This window comes from Erpetoichthys calabaricus, chromosome 5, assembly GCF_900747795.2.
Source record: "Erpetoichthys calabaricus chromosome 5, fErpCal1.3, whole genome shotgun sequence".
In the NCBI taxonomy this organism is placed as follows: domain Eukaryota; kingdom Metazoa; phylum Chordata; class Cladistia; order Polypteriformes; family Polypteridae; genus Erpetoichthys; species Erpetoichthys calabaricus.
Genome location: NC_041398.2, coordinates 61,679,656 through 61,696,735, shown reverse-complemented (window position 1 = coordinate 61,696,735; position 17,080 = coordinate 61,679,656).

Here is a 17,080-nt window from a genome sequence, read left to right as displayed (position 1 = left end):
ACAGAGCAGATTTAGATTCATCATCTGAACTAACATGGACATTTGTGGCATGTGGGATGAGAACAGAGCTTTAAAAGGGTTGCTGATAAAATTAGCTTTACACACAATTATTGTTTTTTCCTGTCATGGTTATTTGGTACAGGTGGCAAAGAGTCTAGCAGATAGTCATGGCATTGACCTAAGGACAGTATTGTTAATGATTTGTACAGAGCTTGTTGGCTTCTAGTCATTTGGCATAGCCTTTAAACAACAGTGGGAAAGGAAAAGTAGAAAAGGAAGCTAAACACAGAAGAAGAGTGAACTCAGAGTTGCTGGGTAATGAATGTCAACTCAATGTTAGAATGAATAAGTCCCACATGTTTCAAATACTACTTACAATCAGGGAATATGTACCAGTATCTTACTGTGACTGGCATCTAAAGATCAAAATATGCAGTATGGAGAGGATTTGTTTTGTTTTATGTTGGTGTATTCTACCTCTGTCACCAGTATCTGAGATTAAAGTACACAAACTCTTTCTACCCATCTGCCTGTTTTCAAATTTCATAAATCTATGGCAGAATCATTGGGTGTGAGGCAGAAACCAGGAACTGGTTTTGCTGTAGTGTGCTCATTCAAGGCCAAACACTCAACATTTTCAGATAATGTACATTTCTTATAGTTGCTGTTGCAGCTGTTCATATTGAATTTATTAATTGCAGTTGTTGATTTGTTTGGCAGGTATTTATTCTCCCAATTTCCTTCTCTTCTTCTTTGTGTACCTTGGAGAGCATATTTTGTTCCAAATGATGGAAGTAAACATTTGAACTTAAAAAAAGAAAAAAAATAGCACTTTAGTTAGCCTTTAATGACAGTTAACTTGAAACACACAAGCAGCTGTAGAGACATAGAGCATACAGTATCATTCCCATCATTGTCATAACATGGGTTTCTGGTACAACAAGAACACGGACAAGTTTCTTGTCTTTCACAGAGGTTTTTTGGCTCTTCATCTGTGGCCAGGTGTTATGCCTAATGGAGAAGGAAAGATAATTTCTATGAAGGGGCCAGAAGAAAAGACAAAATCATTAGGTCAAGCTAAAGTCTTATCTTTCATCAAAACCCAAATGCTAAACAAAAATCAGTTGAGTGATATTATAATACAGTTAATATGCAAAATGCCTTGTATTTGCAATACAGTGTCAAAATCTAATTATCTAACTGTTGTGCAAAAATACTTGAAGCGTTAGATATAATATCTTAATATCTTGGTGTCTTTTCTATTTTATTTAAATGTTTATTATCGAATGACATAACCACGACTAATAAGACTGTTGATTCCAAACATTGGGCAGATAGTTTAAATATAACCCCATCCAATAATAATTAATACTAATCTTAAAAAAATACTCTTTAGTGGGGGAATAACACAGCCCAGAGATGCAAAAATTTGGGACACCAGCCGGGTTGTCCCGTTTAATTCCACAAAATGAAAACAAAAACAATGCACAACTGTGGAATCTTGTCAAAAAGCTTTAAACAGAAAGAAAATAGCCTGAGTAGGCAAAGGATAGCCGTTCTTCAGTGGGTTTTTCTTGGTCAGGATGGAGCTCCATTCAACAGACAGCACAGTTCAACAGTAGATGCCATCTTCCAGGGAGCCTGGGCTTTATACGCACTCTGACCAGAAGGAGTAGAGTCAGTTGAACCTCACAGGGTGTTTTCTCTGAGCTGTGGAGGGAAATGCAGACAACATGATTAACTACAGTGCGCCCTCTTGTCTTGGGATGGCACGACATACCTCTGATGAGCCCAGAACATGCTTCTTTGACACATGTGTGTGACAAATGATGGTATGTAAATATAAATGATAGTTATAACATGGAGCACACTGTATCAATATTTGAAAACAGAATATTATTACTTGTGTCCACACAAGAAACACTACATTTTTAATGACTAATTTGGCATGAATACATTTACACAAATCAAAATATAAATGTATTCCTGTTTTTTCCTGTATTTTTATTCTGAAAGAGCTAATTAAGTAATACTGGTAATGAAAAATACAAGCTAGCTATAAAATGTAAACACATATAAAAGAGCCCTCAGTTGTGAAAAGAAATCCTTTCCTGGGTTGTTTGCAGGTTTCTCCTCGCCTTGCATTTATAGTCTGTGTGGTTTTTATGCATTCTGTCAAAGTCATAGTTAAAACTGATGCACCCTGTACATCTTTAAAAGGAGAAGATGACCACTTCAAGATGGCAGGTCTATTAACAAGCCTGGCTGAAGCAAATATGGCATCTACTGTATGTGTGCATGTGACCACCCCTGTAACAGTGTACAAAGAACCTATAAAATGTTGGCTTCCATGAAAAAAAAAAATGACACCAGATTTTCAACCCTGTCAAATTAAGTTAAAAAGTACACATCAAAAATCAATTCAGCAGTCCAAAAAAAAACTTGAATTGCATGTAGATAATTCCAAATAAAGGACTGAAAAATGTGGAAAAACTCTGGATGGTTTGCACTGCAAAAATGCATACGCAAAAACTAGAAAAAAAACGTTAAATGTTAGTTGTGTAGCTTTTTGTCTAGCAAAGAAATCTGTCTATGGGGTAAGCAAAATTTACTTGACAAAATTTCTTAAAGTAAGCTAAATAATTGTAAATACAACATTTTTGAAATAATCAGTAATTCTTACAATAAGGAAAACAGTATTTAATGTCATGATATAAATACTTTTCACTTGCTTAGATTTCATTTTTTGCAGTGTGATGACTTCCACCAAGAGAGCGCTCAGGTGTTAAAACCATGAAGACAGAACAGAAAGAGGCAGGAGGGTGTTGCAGCTGCCTCCATTTTTATTAAAATGTAAAATTATATCTACTATATAGTAAGACAAGGTCTGTGTGTCTAGTCCCTCAGAGCAATCTGATTGGTCAGTTGGGTTTTGGTGATGTGATGAAAAAGGAAGTACAAGCGTGAGACACATGAGGAGAAGGAAAGGTGCATGCTGAGAGAGTTGCCTTCAATGACAAAAAAGTATAAAATGGGACAGGACGTGAGAAAGGTGCCTTGAAAATAATGACAGAGGCTGAGAAGCAGGCTTTACAGGAACACACTTGAGAAAGGGAGCACAGGTGGAGAGAAGTTTAGACACACATGAAAACAGTAGGAAGGGGCTAAAAGTACACATAGGACAAGAGGCAGGAAATATTTTTAAATTATTCAACAGGTACTGCGACTAGTATTATTTAAAACATTCACCCTTTAAGTGATGTAAGTCCATATAAAATGTTTTTCTCACTCTTTATCACCGTGGCCAGAATATTCTAATGTCTGCAGCTATAATGTTGTGTTTTAATTTCTCTTTGGATATTTACATTTCTATAGGCCTTGTTCTAAAGCTCATATAGTATTTTATATTCCCAGTAAAAGCTAAAGTACTTTTGTATGAATATATAAACGCAACCCGGGTTTGCTTCCCGGGTCCTCCCAGTGTGGAGTTTGCTTGTTCTCCCCGAGTCTGTGTGGGTTTCCTCCAGGTGCTCCGGTTTCCTCCCACAATCCAAAGACATGCAGTTTAGGTGCATTGGCGATTCTAAATTGTCCCTAGTGTATGCTTGGTGTGTGGGTGTGTGTGTGTGTGCACCCTGCGGTGGGCTGGCGCCCTGCCCGGGGTTTGTTTCCTGCCTTGCTGTGTTGGCTGGGATTGGCTCCAGCAGACCCCGTGACCCCAGTTGGATAATGGATGGATGGATGGATATAAACGCAAGCTAAATCTAGGCAGAAAATATTAAAATACAGCAAATAAATCACACATATGTCTGCAAAACCATTTAAAGCCTACACTGTAAAAATGTCAGTAAATTTAACTGTAAAAATATGGTAAATGGTGAAAGTAAAATACCTTTTCTCAAAAAAAGGAAAGTTGCCTTATGTTCTACTTAAAATTACCTGTATATCTTAAAACAATACATTTCATTATTTTTTACAGCCACGTTATGTAAAATCAATATTTTTCAACCTTCAAAATATGTTACATACTGTTTACTGATACATTACAGTTACACTGAACAAATTGCTGTTAATTTTACAGTGTAAAACTGTTAAATAGCAAAGGTAAACAACTGTAAAATGTAAAACGGTAAAGCACTGTTTCAGTAACAATGACTTACAATATTTGCATAAGGAAACGCCCCCTTTTACCATATTGTTCCTGGTAAACCACATACCTTTGAACAGTAGGGAAAAAAACCTAAACAAATGTAGCAGACTTATTTTTCCCTCTATGTATAGAAAAGTATATTCTTAAAGTTGATAATTTCCATATACAGGTATTCAAAGTTTCTTAGTGCACATTAATACAGTAAGGGTTAAATCATAAAAAGCCTGTGCCTGCATATTTTATTATTTTTCTCTTTGCAGCTGCAAACCACCAGTATCTTGCTGCTAAGCTTAAAAACTTCAGTCAATGACACTGTGTGCTTTGAGAGGGCTAAACAGGCCATTGTTTTAAGAAGTGCAGCTATTGAGACTTTAACCTCTTGCAGCGGCTAGGCCTCTGCCTCCCTATCTGCAGTGCCATTGTCTTAGAGATGCAGCTGCATAGACCTCTAACCTCGAGGTATGTGTGTGCAACAGGGAATTATTCATTTGAGCAGGACAATTTCTGTGGGTCTTCCCGATTCCAACTTACTGGTAGGAATCAATCGATAAACAGGTCTCAGACACCTGCGCAGGATAAGGAGTAATGTTGGAAAGTTTCAATCAGATGATGGACCTAAGGTCAGGTGATGGGCATTAGGTAATGGTGAAGACCTGCCAAGTGGGCATGATGAGTAAGACAAAGCACTATTCTCATTAAGCTGGGAAATACTGGTGGAACTAATTGGAGGCAGGTTCAGGGCTACAAGGTGATTGGGAGTCAGATGAGGATGAGTAATGGGTTTTATGATAAGAATTGTAATAAAAGTATGGTCCACCCATTGCTGTATGTGCTCCGTACAATAAAGCCTGATTCTGCTGCCTGTCCTGATACTCCGAGTATCTTCTTTGGGGCTGAGGGTGCCCATGCTGCCTAATATTCTTCTACATGTGCTGAAGGTTTTTTGAGGTTATGGAAGCTTTTCAATGTATATAGTTAAATGGTATATAATTGCTATTGGTTATTGTTACTTTACTGATGCAAACTGTGTGCTATATTTTCTAATGGTTTAATGATTGGCATATTTATTATAGTGCATAGATTTCAGGCTATGGTTAAATGTTCACTTCTATTGTGTTGTAAAGAAATAAACTCTTATTTACTACAAAGTTACACTGTAGACCTAAAAATATTGTCATCTTATTTTTTACTGTAAAATCCTGGCAATCACAGCTGTCAGTTTTTTACCGTAAATTTAATATTTTTTTCTACAGTGTAGATTACAGTGATCTACTACTATGGATTACATACATCTACAGTATATGGACACTGAGGGAACAAACAAACTCCCATGTAGACCATGAGTGGACTGAGAATTAAACCAAGGTTGCTGGACTTGTGAACCAGCAGTTTTACTATCTGTGCCACAGTGTTTCCATGTGTGATAAAGAGTAAGTGAATATGTAAGCATATTTGGTACTAGCAAAATACCTGCGCTTCGCAGCGGTGAAGTACTGCTTTAAAATTTTAAATAATAAACTGAGGGAAAATGTACCAATAATTATTTGTCAAGGATCTCTTTGTATACCACGTTGTCAGTTCGCCCCTCCGGTTGTAATATGACCAAGCTGCGTGCTGAGCTTACTCTTGAGCAGGCAACGTATAGTTCATTCATTCATTACATTTATATAGCGCTTTTCTCAGTACTCAAAGCGCTATCCACACAGGGAGGAACCGGGAAGCGAACCCACAATCTTCCACAGTCTCCTTACTGCAAAGCAGCAGCACTACCACTGCGCCACCTGTGAGGACATGTGAGTTGGCCATGTGAAAAGCAATCTTGCCTCAAATCAATGCCAACCTTTTGTAGGGTCTGTCCCTGAGACTTATTAATTGTCATTGTGAAGCACAGCCTTACTGGAAATTGGAGGCATTTGAATTGAAATGGGAGATCAGAGGGTATAATGGGGATGCGAGGAATAAAAACTCTCTCCCCTGAGCCGCCGCCAGTAAAAATAGTTGCCTCAATTAGGTTCTTTTGCAAGCATGTGACCTGAAGTCTCATGCCATTACAAAGTTTCAGTGGCTGTAAGTTTCTCAGTAACATTATTGGTGCCCCAACTTTCAAAATTAGATTACGAGTATGCTCAGGAATGCCTGGAGGAGTCAGAGTGTGGACCGAGCTGCAGGCTATGGACGTATATATGTACGTAAGTAGGATTCAGTTAGCGTTGGGAACCCGCATACCAAATTTCTTGAAGATGGGCCCCTTAAGTAACAAAGACCGTTGGAAAGTTCAATATGGCGGCCGACAGTGGTGTCATACCACCGAAATAAGTACGTATATCGGTTTCGGTTAGCGCAGGGAAGCCGCCTACCAAATTTTGTGAAGATGGGGCCATAAATAAGAAAGTTTAACATGGCAGACGTTGTCGACCGTTACGTGTGGAATTTCGAAATGAAAACTGCGGAACTTTTGTAAGTCAGCTGTAAGGAATGAGCCTGACAAATTTCAGTCTTCTACCTACACGGGAAGTTGGAGAGTTAGTGATGAGTGAGTCAGTGAGGGTTTTGCCTTTTAATAGTATAGATGTATATGTGTATGTATATATGTGTGTATATGTGTATATATATATATATATATATACAGTAATCCCTCGCTACTTCGCGGTTCACTTTTCGCGGATTCACGACTTCGCGGATTTTATATGTAAACATATCTAAATATATAATGCGGATTTTTCGCTGCTTCGTGGGTTTCTGCGGACAATGGGTCTTTTTACTTCTGGTATTTGCTTCCTCAGTTGGTTTGCCCAGTTGATTTCATACAAGAGATGCTATTGGCGGATGGCTGAGAAGCTACCCAATCAGAGCACGCAGTTAAGTTCCTGTGTGCTGCTGATTGGCTCAGCGATGGAGTGCTGCATTAACCAGGAAGTCTCATCTCACTCATGCAGCATTAACGTGCTCTTGCTACTGCATTCAGGGGATTATCACCTTCATCGTCATCATTTTTACTGCGCAGCATATTCATCACCATCATCACGTCATATATAGCTATGTGTACTTCGCTATACAGTAAGTGTAAACTTATCTACCGATTTCATATTGTTTAGCAGTTGTCCCTGTTATTAACAGAGTAAAGGGTGGGTTGTAAACAATACAGGGAGGGTTTAAAAACGTCCAAATACACGTTAAATAATTAAATAAATATGGTGTCCCTACTTCGCGGAAATTCAGTTATCACGGTCGGCCTTGGAACCTATCTCCCACGATAAGTGAGGGATTACTGTATATATGTATAAACTACTTTATGATACGTGATTCATTTTTTCTCCCTTTGTGGATCTCCAGCTGCAAATATGCAAACCGTGTCACAGACCTTCTCTTCCATTCGTACAACCTTCGGGCAAGAAGCCCTCCAATGTATTAGACGATGGGAAACTTCGGCAATCTGTGAAGCACACAGCTGCTATATATTGCCTTTGATTCTTGTAAGTCTAAGTATTATCCTCTGATGAAGACCCCTGGCAGGGGTTGAAAGCTCAGGAATAAAAACTACTTTATGATACGTGATTAATTGTTTCTCCCTTTGTGGATCTCCAGCTGCAAATATGCAAACCGTATCATAGACCTTCTCTTCCATATGTATGTGTTAGTGACCGTACTTTGTACAGGTCTTTGAACGCACTGAATACTTGTAACTGGTGTCGCCCGTCGGCTACTTTCGACAGGGAATGGAAGCAATTGTCGAGTAACAAAAATTATTTGTAAGTGATTTCGCATTGAAGAAATAGTAAAAACTTGATCACTTGGGTCAATACCTAACGAAATACACACAGCAAATGCAATTGAGAATACTGTACACCAGAATCTGTATGATTAACAGTGCATCCGGAAAGTATTCACAGCGCATCACTTTTTCCACATTTTGTTATGTTACAGCCTTATTCCAAAATGGATTAAATTATTTTTTTTCCTCTGAATTCTACACACAACACCCCATAATGACAACATGAAAAAAGTTTACTTGAGGTTTTTGCAAATTTATTAAAAATAAAAAAACTGAGAAATCACATGTACATAAGCATTCATAGCCTTTGCTCAATACTTTGTCGATGCACCTTTGGCAGTAATTACAGCCTCAAGTCTTTTTGAATATGATGCCACAAGCTTGGCACACCTATCCTTGACCAGTTTTGCCCATTCCTCTTTGCAGCACCTCTCAAGCTCCATCAGGTTGGATGGGAAGCGTCGGTGTACAGCCATTTTAAGATCTCTCCAGAGATGTTCAATCGGATTCAAGTCTGGGCTCTGGCTGGGCTACTCAAGGACATTCACGGAGTTGTCCTGAAGCCACTTCTTTGATATCTTGGCTGTGTGCTTAGGGTCGTTGTCCTGCTGAAAGATGAACCGTCGCCCCAGTCTGAGGTCAAAAGCGCTCAGGAGCAGGTTTTCATCCAGGATGTCTCTGTACATTGCTGCAGTCATCTTTCCCTTTATCCTGACTAGTCTCCCAGTCCCTGCTGCTGAAAAACATCCCCACAGCATGATGCTGCCACCACCATGCTTCACTGTAGGGATGGTGCCAGGTTTCCTCCAAACGTGACGCCTGGCATTCACCCCAAAGAGTTCAATCTTTGTCTCATCAGACCAGAGATTTTCTTTCTCATGGTCTGAGAGTCCTTCAGGTGCCTTTTGGCAAACTCCAGGCAGGCTGCCATGTGCCTTTTACTAAGGAGTGGCTTCCGTCTGGCCACTCTACCATACAGGCCTGATTGGTGGATTGCTGCAGAGATGGTTGTCCTTCTGGAAGGTTCTCCTCTCTCCACAGAGGACCTCTGGAGCTCTTGTGTAGAATTCTGAAGAAAAAAATGAATTTAATCCATTTTGGAATAAGGCTGTAACATAACAAAATGTGAAAAAAGTGATGCACTGTGAATACTTTCCGCATGCACTGTAATTGTTGCTGTGCGTCTTCATAAACTATGGGAGGTTTGTAAGGAAACAAAGCATGAAGGAAACGAAGCTGCTCTTCGGTGAGGTTGAATTTTTTATCAGCGTTTAAACTGTCATAGACATGAATTACAGCACCATCATAATAGGTACACACCCAGTGAGTCACTTGTTCAGAAGCTGCAGAAGGTAATATTTGAATATGTTTTGCATTTTGTGGAATGGGCATTATAGGTATGTCAGGAGTCCACATTAGCAAAACCTCTTGAGGTTGGAAAATTGTATGCGCAGCTAAAATTTCGTTGAATTTGCTCATGTGATCTGTTGATAAATAATCATTATTTACCAACTCATTCATTGCAAAATCTGACAGTGGTAAGATCACTCCTTCCATAACACTAAACACAAACACTAAGTAGACACTAACACTAAAAAACGGCAACACCGCCGGGAAGAACACTAAATAAAAATAAAAGTCTACTAAACTTCTTTATTATAACTGCTTTATTATAGCAGGTGAGGAGACGCTGGCGCACGCTTGTTGTTGCCGCTCCTCCCTGTTAACAACACTTTTCGCAAAATTCGCCTTAATTCTGCACTTTCTTACGCTTGTTTTATTTCGTTTATTGTACGTATAGTTTGTGGATACAGCTGACTCGAATTGCATGGATTTGGCTTAATATTTACAGATTTTATGGACTCCACTTTACTGGGAACAGCTGAGTCTGTGGATCACGGGATGAGACCTACGAACATTTCTTTGTACCTGGCAATCTAGCACCTCGGGATGATCTGTCTCCGTGATTATATTTGCTATGCTGATCTGCTCCCGTTTCATCTTACAGTACCCTACGACCGGGAACTGATCTGATATTCATACTAACCTGGTTTATGGCTTATGGCTCCGGGGCGATCACGCCTGAAATTACCAAGCGTTACTGTTTATGGCTGTGTACTGGAACATCCAAATCCTGCTTCCTCCTCCTGCTGCTTGCTATCGCCGCTCACCTACGCTACCACACCCGCCTGTCCTACTGGCTGCGTTGTGCTGTGCTGCTTCTACACTGCTATCAGCTAAGTATCACAAAATATTTTAGCGCTTTGAGTACTTAGAAAAGCGCTATATAAATGTAATGAATTATTATTATTAAACACTAAAGTACAAAAACGAAGTAGAAAGTGACACTAACCCGCAACACCGCTGGGAACACCGGCACACCACGTCTACTAAACACTAAGAAACACTAAGTAGAAACACTAAAGGAAAAAATACTATTCAGTACGTAGCGCGTCAACTAAACAGTAAATCAGTAAAGGAGAAAGGACGGCAAGACCGCGTCAGCTGCGGAGCTCAGCTCGGAGTGAAATGAGGTGAATGGGAGGGGAGATGATCACGTGACTCCAACACCCGCCTTAACTCTCCGTCCCTCCACAAACACACAAACACAGTCACATGGATCCCAACTCTCCTTTATATATATAGAAGATGTGCAAAACGTTAGATATTCATGTCAAATACTTTATGAAAGGCTATAATTGTAGTCATGAATTTTAATAAAATTGTGATGTACATTCATGATGGCAAAACATTCTGACAATCATGGGATAAAAATGGAATTTTAAAAATGATTGTTTATCTTATTTCCATTGATTTCTAAATTTTCCCAATCTGCCTAATACATTTGTAACATTTTGGGAAGACAGAACAGAAAATATTCTAGTAACAAGTCAAAGAAGAAAACACATTAAAAAACCACAATTCAATAAAAAGCAAACAATAATATGTTCCAAACACAATTTATAAAACAAGGAGCTATGTGCCAGGACAGCCCCTCCTAAACTGGTTCTTCATATCGTAGAATGCTTACATAAAATACTTCACTTTACTTTAAAAGTGGGTAAACCATAAGATCGCAATTCATATTGAGTGTGGAAATCTGTTTACAGGAGTTGCCTATGGGATAGATGCAAATGTCCCTTTCGGCAGGCGGTTCGCCATCTTCTCCAACGAAAATCGCTGCAACATGGTGTGACATGTCGGGGCATTGTATCGTCGTAAATCCTGCCTAGGGTTTTCCTTGAAAACCATTTGTACAGATGCTGTTGGATTGGACTGAGCGATTTCATGCATGTGTTTGTATGATTTAGCGAAGGGGTTGATGGTTCTGAGCATGGAATCTAGCTGGAGAAGTAAATTTTCACTGCATGCAGAGTTTGCTTTATTTTGTAAGCAAACTTCAGTAACTTGCGCTGTGTCAAAAACATACAACTGTCCATATCCTGGAGAGGTAGAAGTGTTAGCGTATAGTGGAGAGATTTGGTGATAAATTTGCCTGTATATTTTAAAACAGTATGGTCCGTGGCCAGGAGGTTGAGTTATCTGTGCACCCATGGAAGCAAACGCTAGAGAAGAGTTGTATTCTCGAATGTGTTCACGATAATTTTTAGCTTCTGATGTTTGCTGTGTAAGAAGCTGTTGTAAAGACACAGGAGCCACATGCAGCATGGGGAAGGGTTTGGAAGAGGACGAATAGGAATCGAGAAATGCCGTGTCGGCTGCGTGTGGGTGGGACTGGTTTTGAACAGGAGCTACAGGCAGCGTGGAGAAGGGTTTGGAAGAGGACGAATAGGAATAGAGAAATGCCATGTCGGCTGCGTGTGGGCAGGACCGGTTTTGAAGTGGAAGCAGGACGAACCAGAAGAGAAATATATATAAGAGATATTATAGGGCTTTACTTATACTTTCACTAACATTTTTCTAATGTTACCTGTGTATTTCACATCATTTGCACGTTTAGAAACATAAATGCTGTATGGTTTAAGAATAATTTACTTTTAGTGCATTATTCTTGTGAATATGTTTAAACGCTCTGAACCTGTATACAAAAATAAACTGATTAAATGAATTTTGGAATTATATATGGTATACATACTATTATTACTAATAAATCACTTACACTGGAGACATTAGCATGACTATATATATATTTTTCAGGCATTTCACTGACTTCTGTCTAAGTATTATTATCATCTTTTATAAGTGAGAAAGTAAATACTCTTCCAAGCCTACCATCTGTCTTTGGATTAAAGTTAATACAGAAATTCTGTTGCTTCTATATTGTTTAGTATAACTGAATAAATATATTGTGAAGCAGTGTTTTAAAAAGCCATAGTTAGGATCACTGGTGCATACAGAATGTTTTTCACTCTCCACTTATACCTGTACTTCCACACTGGTAAACAGGACCTCTCCTGCTGCCAGTAAGAAACGTACTCATTCTGGCTTTGAGGTTTCTTTTGGAACTTTGTATGTTTCATGCCTCAGCCTGTATTCCTCCCCTGGCTGGGGTTCAAAGTCTTGTTTTATGTTTTTTTTTTTTTTGAGTCTTTGAGTATGTTAATGTCACTTTTGTTTATTGTCCATATGCTTTGAGGGTGGTCCCCCAAGAGGAAGGGCCATCTGCCAATCACCTTCAGGAAGTGTCCTCTGCCATATAAATCTGGAGGGTCTTACACAGTTCCTGGCTGATCGTTCTGAATGTGCTAGGGTGTGGTGAGTTCTTGTGCTCTTTGTTTTTACTGTGTGCTGTATTTTTGACTTCAAGCCTTGTTTCTGACATTGCTTTCGCCTTACTGGATTGGGACTTTGGTTGCACTGGATTCCCTTATTGTTTTTGGGCAAATCCTATTGCCTTTATGCTCCATGGAGCTCTATTGTTATTGAAGAGAATTTTGTAAAGAATAAATCTTTTATTTTATAGATATTCAATGTGGCCCTTTTTGTATCTAGCTGGGAATTTCCCCTTCTAGGGGGCATTTTTGAAATTGCTTTTGGGACTTACTTGCTTTGGGACTCCCAGTCACAACAAAACTTGCCTTTGCCCACCTCTTCACAATATGAATATTTAGAAACAGCATCTTAAGTAGCTGTAGTCGTCAAATAGGAGATTATCATCTGTCTATTACTATCAAGCTGTCAGCAAAATATTGCTTTATAAAATTGTGTTCTATGGTCACTAAGATAAGGCAAGGATAATAGAAGGGAGAATGATGAAGCATGACATATGGAAAGTCTCTTTACTTCTGTCTGCTTAGAATATCTCTAAGCCTTGTCAAACAGCACTGTTTTTCACTGCATATAACACAGAACTGCACAGAATGATGAAGCTCTATGCCTGTTTTCTTGGAGACTGGCACATGCCAACACACTGTTACCCTAAAATGGAATCCTTTGTGTTCTGTGGGCCCTTCTTTTGTCTGATCAGATTCAGGAGTTATTTTTAATTTGCTATTGGCTTCATATGAAAGAGGAATATCACTTTCCTCATAATATCCCATTACAGCTCTTGTACCACACCTTTAATTTTTCTTTTGATGGTGGCCAAGTTCCAAGATAAGGACATTTTTTCCCATTCCAGAATTTTTTACTTATGTAAGAAGGTAAACTTAAAATAAGGTAAATATACTAAGCATTCTTTGCAACTAAATATTTTCCAATTATGTAATCTGACCACAAAGTCATATTTTTTATTTATTTGGACAAAACACACTCTAACAAAACCCAGTTCAGCTGGACAAATGAGAGTAAAATATGCTTCATAAACAATCCAAAAAGGACTCATCATCCAACCACCACCGGACAAAACCTTAATTTAAGAACTGACAGTTTGTTTAACTTCTGCTAAACACAAACAGGTAATTGTACTGTCATTGCCATTATATGGATTTTAGAACAGTTTGACATTAATCCATCACCTCAGAAGTTTAGGTGGCAGCTAATAATATAATTAAACCATATTCTTCTCTCACAAAAGCAATGAGTTTAACTAAGGTTCTGATAAACTGCCTGGAAGTCTAAACACCATGTGCTTTGCTCCATTCTGATATGGCGGAGGAGCATCAGGAGATGCCATGTTACTTTCCAGGTAAGCATACATACGATATCCACATAAACAGAACTATTACAAAATTATATTTGCAATATAATAATAATAATAACAAAAATAATTTGTACTGACATTGACCGTGCTGTTAATACTGAATACTGAAACATTTTAATTAACACAGTGTTAAAACAGATTTACTTATAACAGTATAAATGTTTTGACTGCAGGTGTGGATCATGAAGAAGGACAGTTATTTTGATTTTCAGATCTAGCATTTAATGCATTATTGTTCAAGGTGTGATTATCATAAACAATTTCAGGTCAGTTTATAAAGCATTATGAACTGTCAAATCAGGATCAGTACAATCTGTTGATTAATGGCTGTCTATCTAGCAGCTGAGAAATATTGATATTAACAGCTATACTTAATGCTGCATGGAGAGGAGGCACAAACTAAATTTTGCTGTGAAACACTACCTACAGTCTTACCCTGCTCAAATAGGCAATCTGTACAACGTTTGTCAGATATAAGTTAAACAGTGTGGATTTGCATACTGGACAAACATACACACAAAAACACAATCGGTTTTATATATTAAGATACAAAGTAGGTTTAATAAATAAGAAGTATAGATAGTACAGGAACACAGACAACAGAGAACAGCAAGATATGAGAACTAAGGCCCATGTCAACAATAATGTGTATCAGTACCTGCTGGATGGCTATCTCAGTCTAAATGCTAGGGTGGGCAATTGATTGTGTGGGTGACAGCCAGTAGAGGTCTACCCACATGGTGCTTCTGGACTATTTTTTCTGTGGGCAAAGGCTAATCAACATTTTTGGGGATTAGGCAAGAGGCTGAGAGAACTGGGGCTCAGGAATTCAGGGACACCTGAAATAACCAGAGAGAGTGCCATTTGAAGGACACATGACTTTTGTCTGATACTTTTGTTATAAGCATGGAAGTTACATTGTGGTGCCCTGTCACTAGATAGATATGCATATATTGATTTTCTGGTATGTGGCAATATTCACTGGTAAATGTGTATGATAATATTAAGATATTCAGTGTTGAAATATTTAGAAATATGTTCAGATAACAATCTGAAGTTTCATTATCACAGAGAAGCAAGTCAATTGAAATTTACTTTGGGTTAGCTAATAGGTTCCTCATTTGTCTTTCTTCATCAGTATGCTACCACTGTATAAATAGCATTTTTGTTTATCGGCTCACATTAGTTTTTGCCTGTAGGATAAAAGATTTTAGCTTATTTCAGAAGATTTTTTTATTTTGGCTTGTAGGCTTGGACTTACTTGCAGAAGTATCCTTATTCATTCGTTTTCTGTCCATGTGTTGTTTGTGTTTTACTTTAATCTGCTTGCATTTTTATTGTTTCTTTTAATATTTTGTACATTTCAATATGTGCATGTCTATATATATAATTCATTAAGCAGCCGACCATGGCACACAAGACAGAGACCATGGGATACGCATGACAGAGTCCCGCCCACCAACAATTCACTAAGCAGCCGACCACGGCACGCAAGACAGAGACCATGGGATACGCACGACAGAGCCACACCCCCCAACTCACAGAGCCCCGCCCACCAACTCTAAGACCATGGGATAAGTATGGCAGAGCCCCGCCCGCCAACTCTAACCCTCCTTCCGCGTCATGGGATACACACGACCGCGTCCACCCTCACAAACTGTTTTACATGCTGCATACAGTGATTCCCATCCGCGACAAACATGCTTCTTCTTAGATGGTCCTGCAGGAACAGGGAAAACCTTTGTCTACAAAAACCTGATTCATACCATACTAAGAGCATAGTGTTTTTGTTGGCTTGCCCGCCCGCCCGCCCGCCCGCCTGACTGTTACCAGCATTCACTGCAATGTACTGGAGTGTAAAAGTATCGCAGCCGCTACCTCACAAACTGTCCTTATTCCCCGGATTTCCGTGACCCCATCAGATTCAAATTTGCCTTTTACTTTTACACGCAGACAATTTTCTGACCCCATCAGATTCAAATTTGCCTTTTACTTGTACATGCAGACAATTTCCTATTAGATTAGCCTTTGCAATGACAATTAATAAGGTACAGGGCCAAACTTTCAAAAAGACATGCCTCTATCTGCCAACTCTAAGATCATGGGATACGCACGACAGAGCCCCGCCCGCCAACTCTAACCCTCCTCCCGCGTCATGAGATACGCACGACAGAGCCCCACCCACCAACTCTAACCCTCCTCCCGCGTCCACCCTCGCTCTCGAGGCATGCACACTGCCTGCTCATGTGCTCGCCTCCAACTCCTCACCAAACACATCCTGAGTCGCTTTGGTCTGTGCTACAGTCCATATGCACCTCTGAGCCACGTTGACTGTTCATTTTCCTAACCTGGCCACCGCTTCACATGTATTTCATGGAAACAACTCTTCTTTCAAGGTTATACAAATTCCTGTATCAGGTAACTGTTTCTTTCTATCAGTTGGATATTTCTGGAAAAATGTCATCGATGAAACTGTTGCTCTCGAACTTCGCAACATAGCTGTAACCTTTGTTTGCCAACATTGCAATAACTTCGGCGATGTGCTGTCCGTTGTTCTTAGTCACGGAAGCATAGTCATACAGTCTGCTCAACAATATGCTGACTACATGAATACTTCCACAGTTTATGGTGGCGAGGCAGAAATTGTGGCGATGTCCCAAATACTTCCAGCTACTATCACCATTCACTTCCAAGAACATCCTTCATTCCCCGAAGAATTTCTTAGCAGTCTTACTCCCACTGGCATGCCTCTGCATAAACTCAAAATTAAAATTGGTTCGGTCATCATGCTTCTCAGAAAACCTCATACCAACAAGAAGTCTCTGTAATGGCACTAGACTGACTGTTCACCGCAATGTACTGGAGTGTAAAACTATCGCAGCTGCTACCTCACAAACTGTCCTTATTCCCCAGATTTCCCTGACCCCATCAGATTCAAATTTGCCTTTTACTTTTACACGCAGACAATTTCCTGTTAGATTAGCCTTTGCAATGACAATTAATAAGGCACAGGGCCAAACTTTCAAAAAGATATGCCTGTATCTGCCAAACCCAG